Genomic DNA, 15,436 nt, shown 5'->3' with positions numbered 1-15,436 from the left:
GTCATCAGTAACTTTGTTAAACCTTCATGGAATTTTAGGAAATTTTGAAAATGTTTATTTTCATTTTTCCGTATTTTACCAATAGAGGTATTCCCTTACAGTGTGGACAACTGTAGTACATTTGTTGTTAATAATACTGAATCATTTACCTTTAATTATACCCCATGCAAAGAGTTGCGGAGGGTATAATGTTTTTGACCCGTCCTTCCGTCTGTCCATCAGTCCGTCAGTCCGTCAGTCCTGTTTCTTGTCATCGCAACTCCTCTACAACAGAATTTCGCGAAACCTTTTTAGATGATAAGGACATACTATGTAGTTGTGCATATCGACAGGAAATTTACGATTCAATTCTTTTTCTAGGAGTTACACCCCTTTGAACTTATTTACTTTAATGTACTACTGCAACAGTTTGTCATCGCAACTCCTCTCAAACCACACAACAGAATTTCATGAAACCTTTTCAGATAATAAGGACATACTATGTAGATGTGCATATCGACAGGAAATTACGATTCAATTTTTTTTCCAGGAGTTACGCCCCTTTGAACTTATTTGCCCAATATACTACTGCAACCTTTTGTCATCGCAACTCCTCTCAAACCACACAACAGAATTTCATGAAACCTTTTCAGATAATAAGGACATACTACATAGATGTGCATATCGACAGGAAATTACGATTCAATTTTTTTTCCAGGAGTTACGCCCCTTTGAACTTATTTGCCCAATATACTCTGCAACCTTTTGTCATCGCAACTCCTCTCAAACCACATAACAGAATTTCATTAAACCTTTTCAGATAATAAGGACATACTACGTAGATGTGCATATCGACAGGAAATTACGATTCAATTTTTTTCCAGGAGTTACGCCCCTTTGAACTTATTTGCCCAATATACTACTGCAACCTTTTGTCATCGCAACTCCTCTCAAACCACACAACAGAATTTCATGCAACCTTTCCAGATAATAAGGACATACTACGTAGATGTGCATATAGACAGGAAATTACGATTCAATTTTTTTTCCAGGAGTTACGCCCCTTTGAACTTATTTGCCCAATATACTACTGCAACCTTTTGTCATCGCAACTCCTCTCAAACCACACAACAGAATTTCATGAAACCTTTTCAGATAATAAGGACATACTACGTAGATGTGCATATCGACAGGAAATTACGATTCAATTTTTTTTCCAGGAGTTACGCCCCTTTGAACTTATTTGCCCAATATACTACTGCAACCTTTTTTCATTGCAACTCCTCTCAAACCACACAACAGAATTTCATGAAACTGTGTAGATAATAAGGACATACTATGTAGATGTGCATATTGACAGGAAATTATGATTCAATTTTTTTTTCTGATACAATTTTTTTTTCTTACACTTATTTTATTTCTCCAATGACAATGTGGGGACGTGTGGTATGTGAGCGCGCTCACTAAGGTTCTTTCAAAGGGCCCCATGTGAGCTTATGCCATCACTTGGCGTCCGTTGTCTTCCGTCGTCTGTCGTCGTCGTCGTAAACTATTTCAAAAATCTTCTACTCTGAAACTACTGGGCCAAATACCTTCAAACTTTAACTAAATGTTCCTTAAAATCTAGTTTATAAATTTTATCCGAAGTTTTGATCCATCAACAAACATGGGGGCCATGGCTAAAAATAGAAAATAGGGGTCAAATTTGGCTTATATCTCAAAAACTAAAGCTTTTAGAGCAAATCTGACATAGGGTAGAATTATTCAATTGGTCAAGATCTATCAGCTCTGAAATTTTCAGATGAATCGAACAACCCATTGTTGGGTTGCTGCCACTGAATTGGTAGTTTTAACAAAATTTTGCAGTTTTTTTTATTATTTTGAATATCATCATAGATATATATAAACTGTAAGCAGCAATAAGGTTCAGCAAAGTAAGATCTACAAAAAATTTAATATGACCATAATTGTCAATTGACCCCTTAAGGAGTTATTGCCCTTTAAAGACAATTTTACACAATTTGTTCATCAAGTTTGCTAACATTTAAAAATCTTCTCCTCTTAAACTACTGGGCCAATTACCTTCAAACTTTAACTAAATGTTCCTTAGGGTATCTTGTTTATAAATTATATCCGAAGTTTGTATCCATCGACAAACATGGCCACCATGGCTAAAAATAGAACATAAGGGTCAAATGCAGTTTTTGGCTGATATCTCAAAAACTAAATCTTTTAGAGCAAATGTGACATGGGGTAAAATTGTTTAATTGGTCAAGATCTATCGCCCTGAAATTATCAGACGAATCGAACAACCCATTGTTGGGTTGCTGCCACCGAATTGGTAGTTTTAACAAAATTTTGCAGTTTTTTGTTATTATTTTGAATATTATTATAGATATATATAAACTGTAAGCAGCAATAATGTTCAGCAAAGTAAGATCTACAAAAAAGTTAATATGACCAAAATTGTCAATTGACCCCTTAAGGAGTTATTGCCCTTTAAAGACAATTTTACACAATTTGTTCATCAAGTTTGCTAACATTTAAAAATCTTCTCCTCTGAAATACAGGTGAGTGATTCAGGCTCTTGAGAGCCTCTTGTTTATTTTATTTGTTTTTGTCTCATTGACATACAACCGGATTCCCTTTTCTTCATATTTAAAAACATACAAGATGATATCAATAGATATAAGAAGATGTGGTATGAGTGCCAATGAGACAACTCTCCATCCAAGTCAAAATTTATAAAAGTAAACCATTATAGGTCACAGTACAGTCTTCAACACAGAGCCTTGGCTCACACCGAACAGTAAGCTATAAAGGGCCCCAAAAAATTACTAGTGTAAAACCATTCAAACGGGAAAACCAACGGTCTAATCTATATAAAAAACGAGAAATGAGAAACACTTATGAACCACATCAACAAACGACAACTACTGAACATCAGATTCCTGACTTAGGACAGGTGCAAACAAATGCAGCGGGTTTAAACGTTTTAATGGTACCAAACCTTCACCCTTTTTCTGAAACAATAGTGTAACATCACAACATAGAAAGACGCACTATAAAATATCAACTGAAATAGCTTAACTCAATCAAAGGACATATTAACACCATTGAACATACACTGAACAAATAAATTTGACCTATGACACAATGTAAATACAAAATAAATAAACTAAGGGAAGAATAATAAAAGTAACATGTTATATCGGTAAGAAATGTTAAACAATTAAAGAAAAACAATATGCTCGAACAAAAATACCATCCATTTGCAATAACTTTAAACACAGGTAAATGAAAATAATTTTGTTGATAGGTATACCTGTACAGTACCAATAGAGAAAGGAAATATTTTTACAAAATAAATAATTTTGAATACAAAATAAATAAACTAAGGGAAGAATAATAAAAGTAACATGTTATATCGGTAAGAAATGTTAAACAATTAAAGAAAAACAATATGCTCGAACAAAAATACCATCCATTTGCAATAACTTTAAACACAGGTAAATGAAAATAATTTTGTTGATAGGTATACCTGTACAGTACCAATAGAGAAAGGAAATATTTTTACAAAATAAATAATTTTGAATACAAAATAAATAAACTAAGGGAAGAATAATAAAAGTAACATGTTATATCGGTAAGAAATGTTAAACAATTAAAGAAAAACAATATGCTCGAACATACCAATTCATGACAAAAAATAACTGAGTTAAATTAACAGCAGAAGAAAGAAAAGGAAAAGTGCTTTCATGGTTGAACTCAATCTCGAAGTCACAATGTGGTCTTTGAAAAAAGTGTTGTAAATAAAAAAAAATAATAATTTTTGAATGTTTATATTGGAAAAAGTAACGTTGTGTAAATTATAGCAATTATTTCAATTTCAATCCATATTAAGCTGTTGCTTATTTCCGCTTCGAGCAAATTTTGACCACATTTTAAAAATTAATTTCCTGCATTGTACATATATTATATATAAATAAGAAGATGTGGTATGAGTGCCAATGAGACAACTATCCATCCAAGTCACAATGTATAAAAAGTAAACAATTATAGGTCAAAGTACGGCCTTCAACAGGGAGCCTTGACTCACACCGAACAGCAAGGTATAAAGGGCCCAAAAAGACTAGTGTAAAACAATTCAAACGGTCTAATCTAATCTAATCTATATAAAAAACGAGAAACACTTATGAACCATACCAACAAACGACAACCACTGAATAAAACAATACACATATGACATGTCTATACCTGTCTATACCTTAAATATTAATACTATACGCATATGACATGTCAACCACTGAACAACAGTCTCACAGGTGCATAAAAATGCAGCAGGTTTAAATGTTTAAACAGGCACCAACCTTCACCCTAACCTGAAACAGTGGTATAACATTACAACATAAAAAGACACACAATAAAATATTAATTGAAATGGCTTAACTAGATCAAAAAGACAATACACAAAAACAAGTAAATATACACTGAACGATTAAGTTTGATCTATGACACAATATAAATAAAAAAGATGTTTCAATGTCAAAAAGACAACTTTAACCTAGGACAAAATGGCGTTAAATAAGTAATGTGCACAGGTAAATTTAAATATAATAATTTTGTTGCAAGTTTAGTACAGAAACCTTTTTTACAAAATAAATTTTTTATTCATAGTACGAGTACAGAAGTGAAATTTTTTTTGTCATACTAAATACTTATCAAAGGTGGTACATATTAAAAATAGTAAGACGAGATATAACACAAAATAAGTAAACACTGAATAACAGAAATGCATTACAAATTGTGTCAACAGGTCAAATTAACACGAAAGTACGATTTGAGAGTACTCGCAGTTACTAGTAAAAAGCCAAAAACAATTAATAATAAAAAATCATGCATCAGAGACTAAAATCAGTTAAAACTCATCCCAGGCAGGGATTTAGTGTTTTAATGCCATGGACAGTCAAAGAAGACATGACTTGTGCAATGCCAAAATAAAAGTAACGACAGGCAGAAGGATAGTTAGGATTTAACCTTATAATAAATATGTATGATGTTATGTATAGATAAAACAATTTCTAAATAGAAAATAAACGTGGATGTGTATATATACATCCCAAAAAAACATTCAAAAAGAATACAAATTTAGTTATGTTTTAATTTGTTGATGACAAAATCGATGTTAGTGCCAATGAAAACAATATTCAAAGATCTTATTACAACATTAATAAGATAACCTTTATTAATAAGTTTGTTTAAAGGGTCGATAAGTTTTCACGGATCACATAGTGATTTCCGCACTTTTACTTTTAGTACAATATTACCGTAAAATTTAGGATGTGAAATACCATTTTTAATAAATACAGCCAATTTTACTGATCAAATCTTTGTAGCTAGCTATGAAAGAATTTAGTAAATGTTTTAAGTAATTTATGGTAACGAAATCCCTGACATAATAATTTACCAGTGAAACATTGATTACATTAGAGGGGCCTTGGTGGCTTAGTGGTCTAAGTAGTTAGGGCCCGCCGAATGGCGGACTCCCTATAGTGATCAGTCTGTCTGTCCGTCCGTCTGTCCGTAACAAATTGTGTCCGCTCTATATCTAGAGAACCGTTATGATTTCAAAGTTTATACTTGACATGTATATTAACCAACACCAGAGGGTGTGTCATAATGTATGTACAACTTCCTAGGTCAAAGGTCAAGGTCAAAAACTTTGGTTTTAGTTGACAACCCCATGTCCTATGGTAAAGATCGTGTCCGCTCTATATCTTGAGAATCGTTTATAATGCTTTCAAAGCTTATACTTGACATGCATATAAACCAACACCAGAAAGTGTGTCATAATTTATGTACAACTTCCTAGGTCAAAGGTCAAGGTCAAAAACTTTGGTTTCAGTTGACAACCCCATGTCCAATGATAACGATATAATTTTTTTACCACACATTATTCACAGCAGGGCCCACAGAGATGGCTCCCATCTCAATGATATCTAGTTACTACTGTAATCACTAGCCAGTCAACACTCAGGTTGTGAGTTCGAACCCTGCTCGTGCGAGTGCACTTGACTCCAATCTTAATTGACTAGGAGTGTCAGTTTTCCTATCGAAGGTCCGTGGTTTTCTCCGGGCACTCCGGCTTCCTCCACCAATAAAAACTGGCCGCCACGAAATAGCCCAAAAGCAGTGCTAAAAAGTGGCGTTAAAATACAAAAAATCAAAAATCAAATTGATTACATTCGTTAAAATCTATGACATCACTACACACAAGGGCATAACAAATGAGTTGGGATATATAAACACCGTATGATGGAGCCAAAGGAACATTGTGTCTAAAAAAGGAAAATTAACCATAGGGAATGAAAAATTGTCTCTTTTGTCGTAAATTTTTGTATGGAGTTTCCCTTTAGAAATTGAAATGTCTAAATCTAGAATAGGACAACTACTGCTGTTTATGTTAGATTTATTTAAAATAAGTTCCTTTGGGTAAATTTCGGTAGTATATTTAGAGAATTCTGGATTATTTAATGAAAAAATATCATCATGATAGCGGTAGGTATTGTTGAATGTGTCAACTTAATGTAACAATGACGTGTCTTTACTGATTTTGGCCATAAACTGTGATTCATAGCAATATAGGAGTAGATCTGCTATTAAAGGGGCGCAATTAGTGCCCATAGGAATACCTACTACCTGTCTGTACACTTTATTGCGGAAAAGTACATATATGTTGTCCAGGAGAAAATTTAAAGCTTCAATCATATCTTCACATTTCCATATGCACATTTTCATTGTGATCTTAAAAAGGACGAAGTTGATATATAAACTGCCGTCAATTATTCTGTGTGTGTAAGTTGGGCCGTTTTAAAAAAAAAATAAATTGATTCTAAAAAAAATTGGAAAGGAAAAAAAATACTTTGTTGCAGAAAAAAGAGGGAAAAAAAATAATTGATTTACATTCAAAGTTAGGGACGAAAAAAAAAATCGACACTAAAATTAAAAAAGTAATGTTCATGTACATGTATGTGAATGAGAAAAAAACCAATCCCCCTCCCTCACAAAAAAAAAAACAACACACACACACAAACTCAGAAAAAGAAGACTAGTCAGTGCATAATCATTCTGCTACCAAGGGGTCCCGGTAAAGTGAGAAACGGAACAGAAACGAAACAGAGCGAAACGAAACGTAACAGAGCGAAACGAAACGAAACATGTAAATTGAGAAACGAAACACAACGAAACAAAACAAAATCTGTATTTTGAGGAATGACATATAGAAAATCTTCCTGACGAGATATGTGCATAGCCGAAGACACCGAATATTCCATTCAACTTTGAAAAAATTACTCGTCATTTGCATTGGTATCTTCGTGCATTAGTTGCAATTAGTCAACTTGTTTTGTTAAATGTGAGGCTTAGGTGCGTCAGCTATGCTGCAGAGCCTGTTCTAATATCAAGGCTTCTGGTCACGTGCAACAATGAGGGAACATTGAAATTAGAATAGCTGTTACTGGGGATCGTCTGGGGAAGGCTTAACTCATCAGATGGATACAAATACCATACATCTAACAAAAACACAGAGTGGACGTGGCCGGGTACTTGTATATCCCAACAACATGCAAAAAGACACTAAGTACTGATCTGAGAGTACTTGAAGTTACTGGCAGCTAGTTCAAAGTCACTAACAAGTAAATAAAAAAATCATGCATCTAAGACTAAATTATCAATCTGTACACATCCAACATCCAATGGATTTAGTGTACAGACGTCATAAACAGTCAGAGGAAAAAACACAACCTTGTGTAATGCCAAGATACAGGTATCGACAGATTGTAGATCCATGAATGTGCATATGAATTATATAACAATAATATTTAGTTAGCTTTTAATTTACTGACAACAAAATCAATATTGATACCAATAAAACAATTTTCAATGATCTAATTACAGTGTTGAATTGGTAACCTTTTAGAATAAGTTTATTTCACGGATCGACAAGTTTACCAGGATCGTTTCTAAATTTCCGGGCACGGTAAACAACATTTCCATAAAAAATTAGGATGTGCTATCCCATTTGAACTTCAAAACAAAATCTTTATATCTATGGAAGAATTTAGTAAAGGTTTTAAGTAATTTGTGGTAACGAAATCCCTGGCTTCATAATTTACCAGTAATACATAGATTACATTCGTTAAAATCAAAAACGTCACAACAGACACGGGCATAGCGAACGAGTTGTGAAATTCAAACACCATAAGATGGTGCCAATGGAACATCACCATCCAAAAAGGGAAAAATAACAATCGGGAACGAATAATCGTCCCTTTTGTCGTAAATTTTGGCAGTATATTTAGAAAATTCTTGATTTTTTAACGATAAAATATCATCAAGATAAAGGTAAGTGTTTTTGAATTTATCAGTTAAATGGCCCGAGAATACAGTTATTTCGTAGTGCATTTCTTTTAGACAATAAATTCAAATTAAAAAAATCGCACCTGCTCTATCTCAAAAAGATTTTTACAGTGTAGTGTACTACTATTGATACAAATAATATCAAAATTATAGAAACTTCTACCAGCTCTAACTCAAAATATTGACAATTCTGTGTTAAGGGGGGCCAAAATTCAGTTTGACAGCTTCAAACATTCTAATTTTTGACCTTTTTTAACTGGACCAAATCACTACTTAACATAATGATTCAGCACCCAAATTTTTTTAACATGTAATTTCATCCTCTTACTTAATATTTCATGCATAAAATATCAAGAAATAAATTGGGAAAGTGTATCAAAAAAAAATGCAAGTTATACATTGTTCACACTAGGGACTATATTCGTAAACCAAAGGACGATAACTGTGTCCTTGGACCAAATGCAATTTTGACGGGTCTTTACTTAGTGTGGTCATAAACTATGATTCATAACAGTACAAAAACAAGTCTGCTATTAAAGGGGCGCAATAAGTGCCCATTGGAATACCTACAACCTGTCGATAAACTTTGTTGCCAAAACGTACATAAATATTATCAAGGGGAAATTAACAGCTTCAATCATCTCATCCCACCTCCAATAAGTATATCTAGCATATTTACCTTTCACATTAGAGAAGAAGGCTTTAAATGAATTGCAGCAAATATATTTGCATTCAGATTTACCAAACGACCATTTAATTAAATAAGAAAACTTTTGTTTGATAAGATTGTGTGGAGGTGTAGTGTAAAGAGTAGAAAATTTGCATTCAGATCTACAAAACGACCATTTAATTAGAGTAGAAAAGTCAAAACTGTCAACAGAATCCAAAAGACCATCAAAAACATCTAACTTATTTAAATCATCCAATTTTTTTCACTCCAAAATAGACGATTTTATGCTAAAACATGATATGTTTTCCACTCAAAGGGTGGGACATATAATATTTTATAATATTTTGTGTACCATTACATATGAAATCAGTGTTTCCTAGTCAAACCAGATAATAATATTTTATTTTGTAATTTCTGCCGAAAAAGAAATGTATTTTAGAATATTCAAATAAATAAAATCTGATTCGGATTATAGTTTCGTGCTCAATGGAATTAATTACGACTATTTAGATATGTATGCCTTTTAAGTTTTGTGATCGATTTAATGAGGAACATATTCAAGTTTGTATCAAAGCAGGTTTGGGGGGTAAGCTGCAGATCAATCAGATTTTGTTTAGAAGCGACATGTCTTTAAAATTGATACAGTAAAAAAAATGGAGGGAAGGGAAGTTAAAGATTGAAAAGTGTAACATTATTTTCTGTTTACATATTAATATTTTTAATTTAGGTACATCTCCACATGGGAAGGTCGACTATTCATATGTATTATATATTGATAGAAACAAGTGTCTGTGTACATCTCTCTTTGGTTCACCTTCCTAGAATTATTGAGGGAAAGAAAGACAATTAATCTATACACAACAACCAGTTTAGTTATGATTTTTTATGCACCGATTCAAAAGTACACTCAAGGGAACTAAAACTGTATGAAATGTAGGTTACTCGTCAATAAGACAGCAACCAAACGACAAGAACAAACTAAGGACACCTAGAAAGCAACATATAGTATAATTTCAACAATAGATAGGTGTCTACACAATATTTCCATTTCTAATTCGTCACTATAACATATTCTAGTTTGAACTCGTTTCTTCTTTGTTTTAAAGTTTCAAAGAATTTTTATTATGGCAGTCCATGACCATGATGACATGCTTCTTCTTTCATTTTGTTGCAAATCAGGCAAGACATAATCTCGTTTAATACAAGTTCAATTCATATTAACCTTTTAAACTACTTACAACAGGTACCATCGACTTCAACTGTATGGAGATGCAGTATGAAGATGCCGTATGTACTTCGTAGCTTATCTTTTGAAAATGTGGTAGATACTTTACCTAGTAACACGCGTCTGTCAAGATAAATGGCGAATAACAAAACACAATATTCGGTACCGTAAGTTTAAAAAAGAAAGTAGAACATGACGAGTCGAACATACAATATTGTATGAATAAAAGGAGAAAAGTGACTGTGCTCCAGTACCACTCAAGTTAGATCATAAGGTCACGATTAAAAATTGCCTCGGGTCACCAGGTCACTTTTAAGCAACTATTCAGTTCTAAACTGATTTGATTCTCAGTTTTAACATTTTAAAGGTCACATGTACTTTCAAAAGAGACGCCAGGTCGCAACGTGGTCAATCCCCCCTTTGACGTCCCAGGTCGGACTTGACAATGTTGTAGCCACATATAGGGTGAATGCATCCAACTTGAACATTTGGATCCTACTACCTAAAGTTATGTATGGCAAAGTGTCCATACCATTTACATATTTTGGCTATGGTTTTTTCACTTGGGATACGTACATGTAAGTGTTTCATTCATCAATCAAATACCTTTCTTGGCACAAACTCATAAACAATAAATGATAAAAACCTATTGCATATTATTGTATATACAATGATATTAACAGACGTGATCGAATGAAAAGTTATACATACTAATATATCATAATATTATTAATGATAACAATATGTGGGACTTGATAAAGCATAGAAATATACAAAGCTCAATAGAATTGGTATGTAATGCGTTCTTTCCAGTGCGGCAAACAGTGAAGTTAATCCCAGTGTGTAATGTGTGTTCGAATAAACCGTTAATCACACGTTCTCTTTGGATTAAACGAGATCTTTTGTATACATATATAAAAAAAAAGCAGAGACAGATCCAGAGTTTAAGGAAAGAAGGAGGCATAATTGTCCAAAAAGATAAACATACCACCAATGTTGTTTTTTTGACGATTTTTAAGCAAACAATTAGATGATATCAATCAAAAGGGCCCTTTAAACCCACATTGATCTTCGGCTATGTCAGGAAGATTTTCTATAGGTGGTTCCTCAAAATACAGATTTTGTTTCGTTTCGTTGTGTTTCGTTTCTCAATTTACATGTTTCGTTTTGTTTCGCCATGTTTCGTTTCGTTTCGCTCTGTTTCGTTTCTGTTCCGTTTCTCACTTTACCGGGACCCGCTACCAAGGGTTTTTCACAAGTATAGTAGTTTAGCAGAAAAGTTCCAGTTTCCAAAATACACCAAACTATACATTTTACCTACTAGTATTTCGTGAAGTAAAATGCAAATTTCATAAGGTTTGATCCAAATAGCTTTTTACTGTCCAATATCTTAAGCTTGCAAGTGGGAAAAAGACCGTACAAAAGTATATTTTGTCTATGTTTTGTAATTGCACAACTATTGAGAGTTGATCATGCATTCGTTCTAAAATAAAATTTTACACAAGATAAAAGATAAGATACTAAGTGAAAAAATTAGACAACAGCAATGGGTAAATCGCTTTGACTTCTGAAAAAGATAATAGCCAACACATGAATTGTTACTTTTAAAGAACGTGCGATACCACAAAAATTGTTTATCAAAACATAACAAAGACGCAAGTAAAGAACGTTTAAGTATTCAGTATTAATCAAAACACAAAGGTTATTCCTGTACTAGTTTTTCGAATTATTTGATTTAGGCGTTGAGAACCTTTGGTGACCCCACAGTTAAAATGTCTATAATAAATACCACGTGATAAGTGGACGTTACAGGCGAACGTTCACCTAATTTAACCCAGTCAATGGGAGATTTGAGCACGTCAAAAAATAGTCTCGTCCACACGGTTATGAAAACGATACTAAATGGACTTAGTTTTTTTTACATTTAACAAATAAATAAATTCTTGGATTAAAGTTTGTTACACATCAATTATTTTGTCTAACCTTCATAGAATTTTATGAAACTTTGGCAGAAGCAATACTCTTAACCAGTTTCATGAAATCTCAACATAAAACTCAATTAAACTCAACAGTATTTGTAATAATATTAGTACTTTATTCAAAAGCAATACAGCTTTGTAAGCGGCTGTCAGTATTAAAATCATCTAATCTTCAGAAATCAAATTAGAATATCTAATGGGAGCCCTTGGTTTTAAAAGATTCCTAGATTATAAATATTAAAATTTTTAATGTTTTAGTTCTATTTTTGACATAATAATAGAAGGAAATTTTCAGTAGTCTGTGGTATATGTAACCATGTAAAATTGCATTTTGTGTTTTTGCGGGTTACATTCAATACACTCATAAAATTAACAAAATATCAATATCTCATACTAATAAAACTTATATAGCAACATGTTGAAGGTTAAACATTTATCAGTATGCTATCTATAATATAATACAAGTACTGGTAAATAGTTAGAATTACAATTTAAAATGTCTGTAAAGTGCCTCAGAATGTTGATAAGATTTTGCAGAAAGCTGAGGAATGGTAACAGTTTGATGCCAGGTAAAACAGGATATAATTCATACCAGAGTCTATCATACAGATATTGTTTTATCCTGAAAGCTTAAGGTCTCCTTTAAAAACTATAAGCCTGATATCTTTGATGAGATTTTTTACAAATACAAAACAAAGGCAAAATAAGTGTTTTCATTGTAAGAACAGCTATGATCATAATAATTGTTGAATTGTTCTTTTTGGTCATATAGCTCTTCAAATGTTTCAGGTCTTATATATCTTTGGCTTTCAAATATTCGACGTTCCTAATGATGGTAAATCCAGAAAAGCGCTTTGGACGCATGAAATTTAGAACGTGTTGTTTTCGTTTTTTGAAAATGCTGTAATACATATAGAATACATAAAAAAGCTTACTTCAGGAAAATATACAAAATTTAAGCAGATTAGTTTAAAAAAAAAAAACATTTAACCGACACTTGCTAAATACATTTCAAATAAGTCATTAAGGTGAAAATTTCAGTGAAGATGAAACCACAGCTTCAACAATTGTTGTGTGTGTCAGTTTAAAGGGATCAAGTTATGGTATGACACTGATATTTTGAATGCAGTTGTATTAGCATTGCCACATTTGAATCTGTGAAGATTTTCCCCCCTGCCCCTTCTGTCACGGTCTTTTGTGTCAACAGTATATTTTCTTGGTTATAAAGACTTTCAAAACCAGTGTTATATTATTTTTAATTTACTTTATAGGAATGACGACACCTGGCCTTGTCATAAACATTTGGAGTACGATCATCAGACTCAGACTCAGAATTCAACCAATCAAAATACTGGATTTGTTCCTTCGAGCATACATTTTGTACTCTGAGTATGAGTATAGTTTTATGACCAAGAGCCCTGGTTCTCAAACAGAAAAGGACATTTTAAAAAACATTGTCTTTCAAGTTTAAAATATTGATTTTGAGAAGTGCTTTTAATGTACCTAATGTATGAGAACTATCAGAAATGTTAATACCCTGAAATCTATTGAGATTTGTATTCTGTGCTATAAAAAAAAACCCAAAAGGATGGAAAACAGCTGGTCCAAACATCTTTGCCATTAACATGATTAAGCAAAAGTTTGATTTGTTTTATTGTCTGTATGAATAACTTTTTAATTTTTTATCATTTCTGTTTGATGTTGTCATAAAACAAAATGTCAGATAAGGTTTATATAAGACTGACTTATTGAAATGTTCTTTACCTTCATTTATCATATACTTAGCATTAATATGATAGCTTTTGCATATGTGTAATGAACGGAAGTACACAAGCCATAATTTCCCACCCGGGCTGATAACCCATACCAGGGGCGTCTTGTGCAAAAAACCCATAACAGTGCCTCTCGTGCAAGTTACTTCCGGTATTTCCGGTATCGTATGTTTACTTTTCCATTGTGTCATCAGATATTTTTTATTATGACGTCAAAATTTTACGGGAACTTTTGGGATGTCCAGTAATGGCGGACAAATAGCGATAAGGTTTATTGGATCCAGTGGTAAATCTGTTTATATAGAACCAGCTGTTATTGAAAAAAAGATGTTAACATGGCTAAATCCGATGATATAGATTTTCAAAATGATGCTAGTTTACAATTAGTACTTGCTAACAAATGCCATTGACAATTATGAATCATCTCATATAGTACAACATGTAGTAATAATGATCATAAAACTGTAAATACTTCCTCCATGCTTCCAGCTTCCAAATTTTTAATGTTTCAAAATGCCTCTATAGGAAATGGTACCATAATATATATGGAGGTAGTGATGCTATTGTTGGATAATTATAGTGTATTTGTTGGATTCATGATTTAACTTCTTTAAAAAGTTTTTGACTGTTTTAGTTATTTCATTTGTTTATTTGCCTTACATAAAACAATTGTCGGAAGTATATGATAAAGAGATTAATACATGGCCTTTTCCATATCGGCCCGGGTATCATCCCTCGACCCATAGCAGCACCTCGACTACGTCTCGGGCTGATATGGGGGTCTCGGGATGATACCCGGGCCGATATGGAAAAGGCCATGTATTAATCTCTATGTAAAATGACAGATTTATATTTTTTTATGCCTGTTTACACTTTACAGGACGTATTATTATGGCAAGTCGTTTTACTATTTATTCTAACTTCAAGATATCTAATAAACTTTATAAGATATCTCATATAGTTTATAAGATATCTCATAATTTATAAGATATCTCATATAATTTTGTTTATAAGATATCTCATATAATTTTCTCTATAAAATATTTTATAAATTATCTGAGATATCTTAATAACTATATGAGATATCTTATAAAATATATTAGATATCTTATATAAAAAATATAGTTATAAGATATCTTATATAAAAAATATTTATAAGATATCTTATAAACTTTATAAGATATCTTATATAATATATAAGATATCTCATATAATATATCAGATAGATATCTTATAAAAACTAGATTATATAAGATATCTTATATTCTATATGAAATATTTTGAAGTTAGAATAATAGTAAAACTGTTTGCCATATATTATACAATTATAGCCTTTGTATGAGGTTAATACAAGGATATATTGACCTGAAAGAAGTAAATTGATTGAGGACGA

General features: G+C 32.3%; 1 protein-coding gene across 1 annotated transcript in view; it reads left to right on the top strand.

The window, feature by feature from the left end:
• LOC127729509 (uncharacterized) overlaps positions 1–14,934 on the top strand; it is a 186,925-nt gene extending 171,991 nt beyond the window's left edge. Inside the window, exon 21 of the mRNA XM_052237342.1 lies at positions 13,543–14,934. The gene's annotated coding sequence lies outside the window, so the exon portion shown is untranslated. The remainder of the gene's footprint in view (positions 1–13,542) is intronic.
• The last annotated feature ends 502 nt before the right edge of the window (positions 14,935–15,436 follow it).

The sequence above is a fragment of the Mytilus californianus genome, unplaced genomic scaffold (assembly GCF_021869535.1).
Source record: "Mytilus californianus isolate M0D057914Y unplaced genomic scaffold, xbMytCali1.0.p SCAF_2, whole genome shotgun sequence".
NCBI classification, from domain to species: Eukaryota; Metazoa; Mollusca; class Bivalvia; order Mytilida; family Mytilidae; genus Mytilus; species Mytilus californianus.
This window is presented reverse-complemented; position numbering and strand designations above follow the sequence as displayed.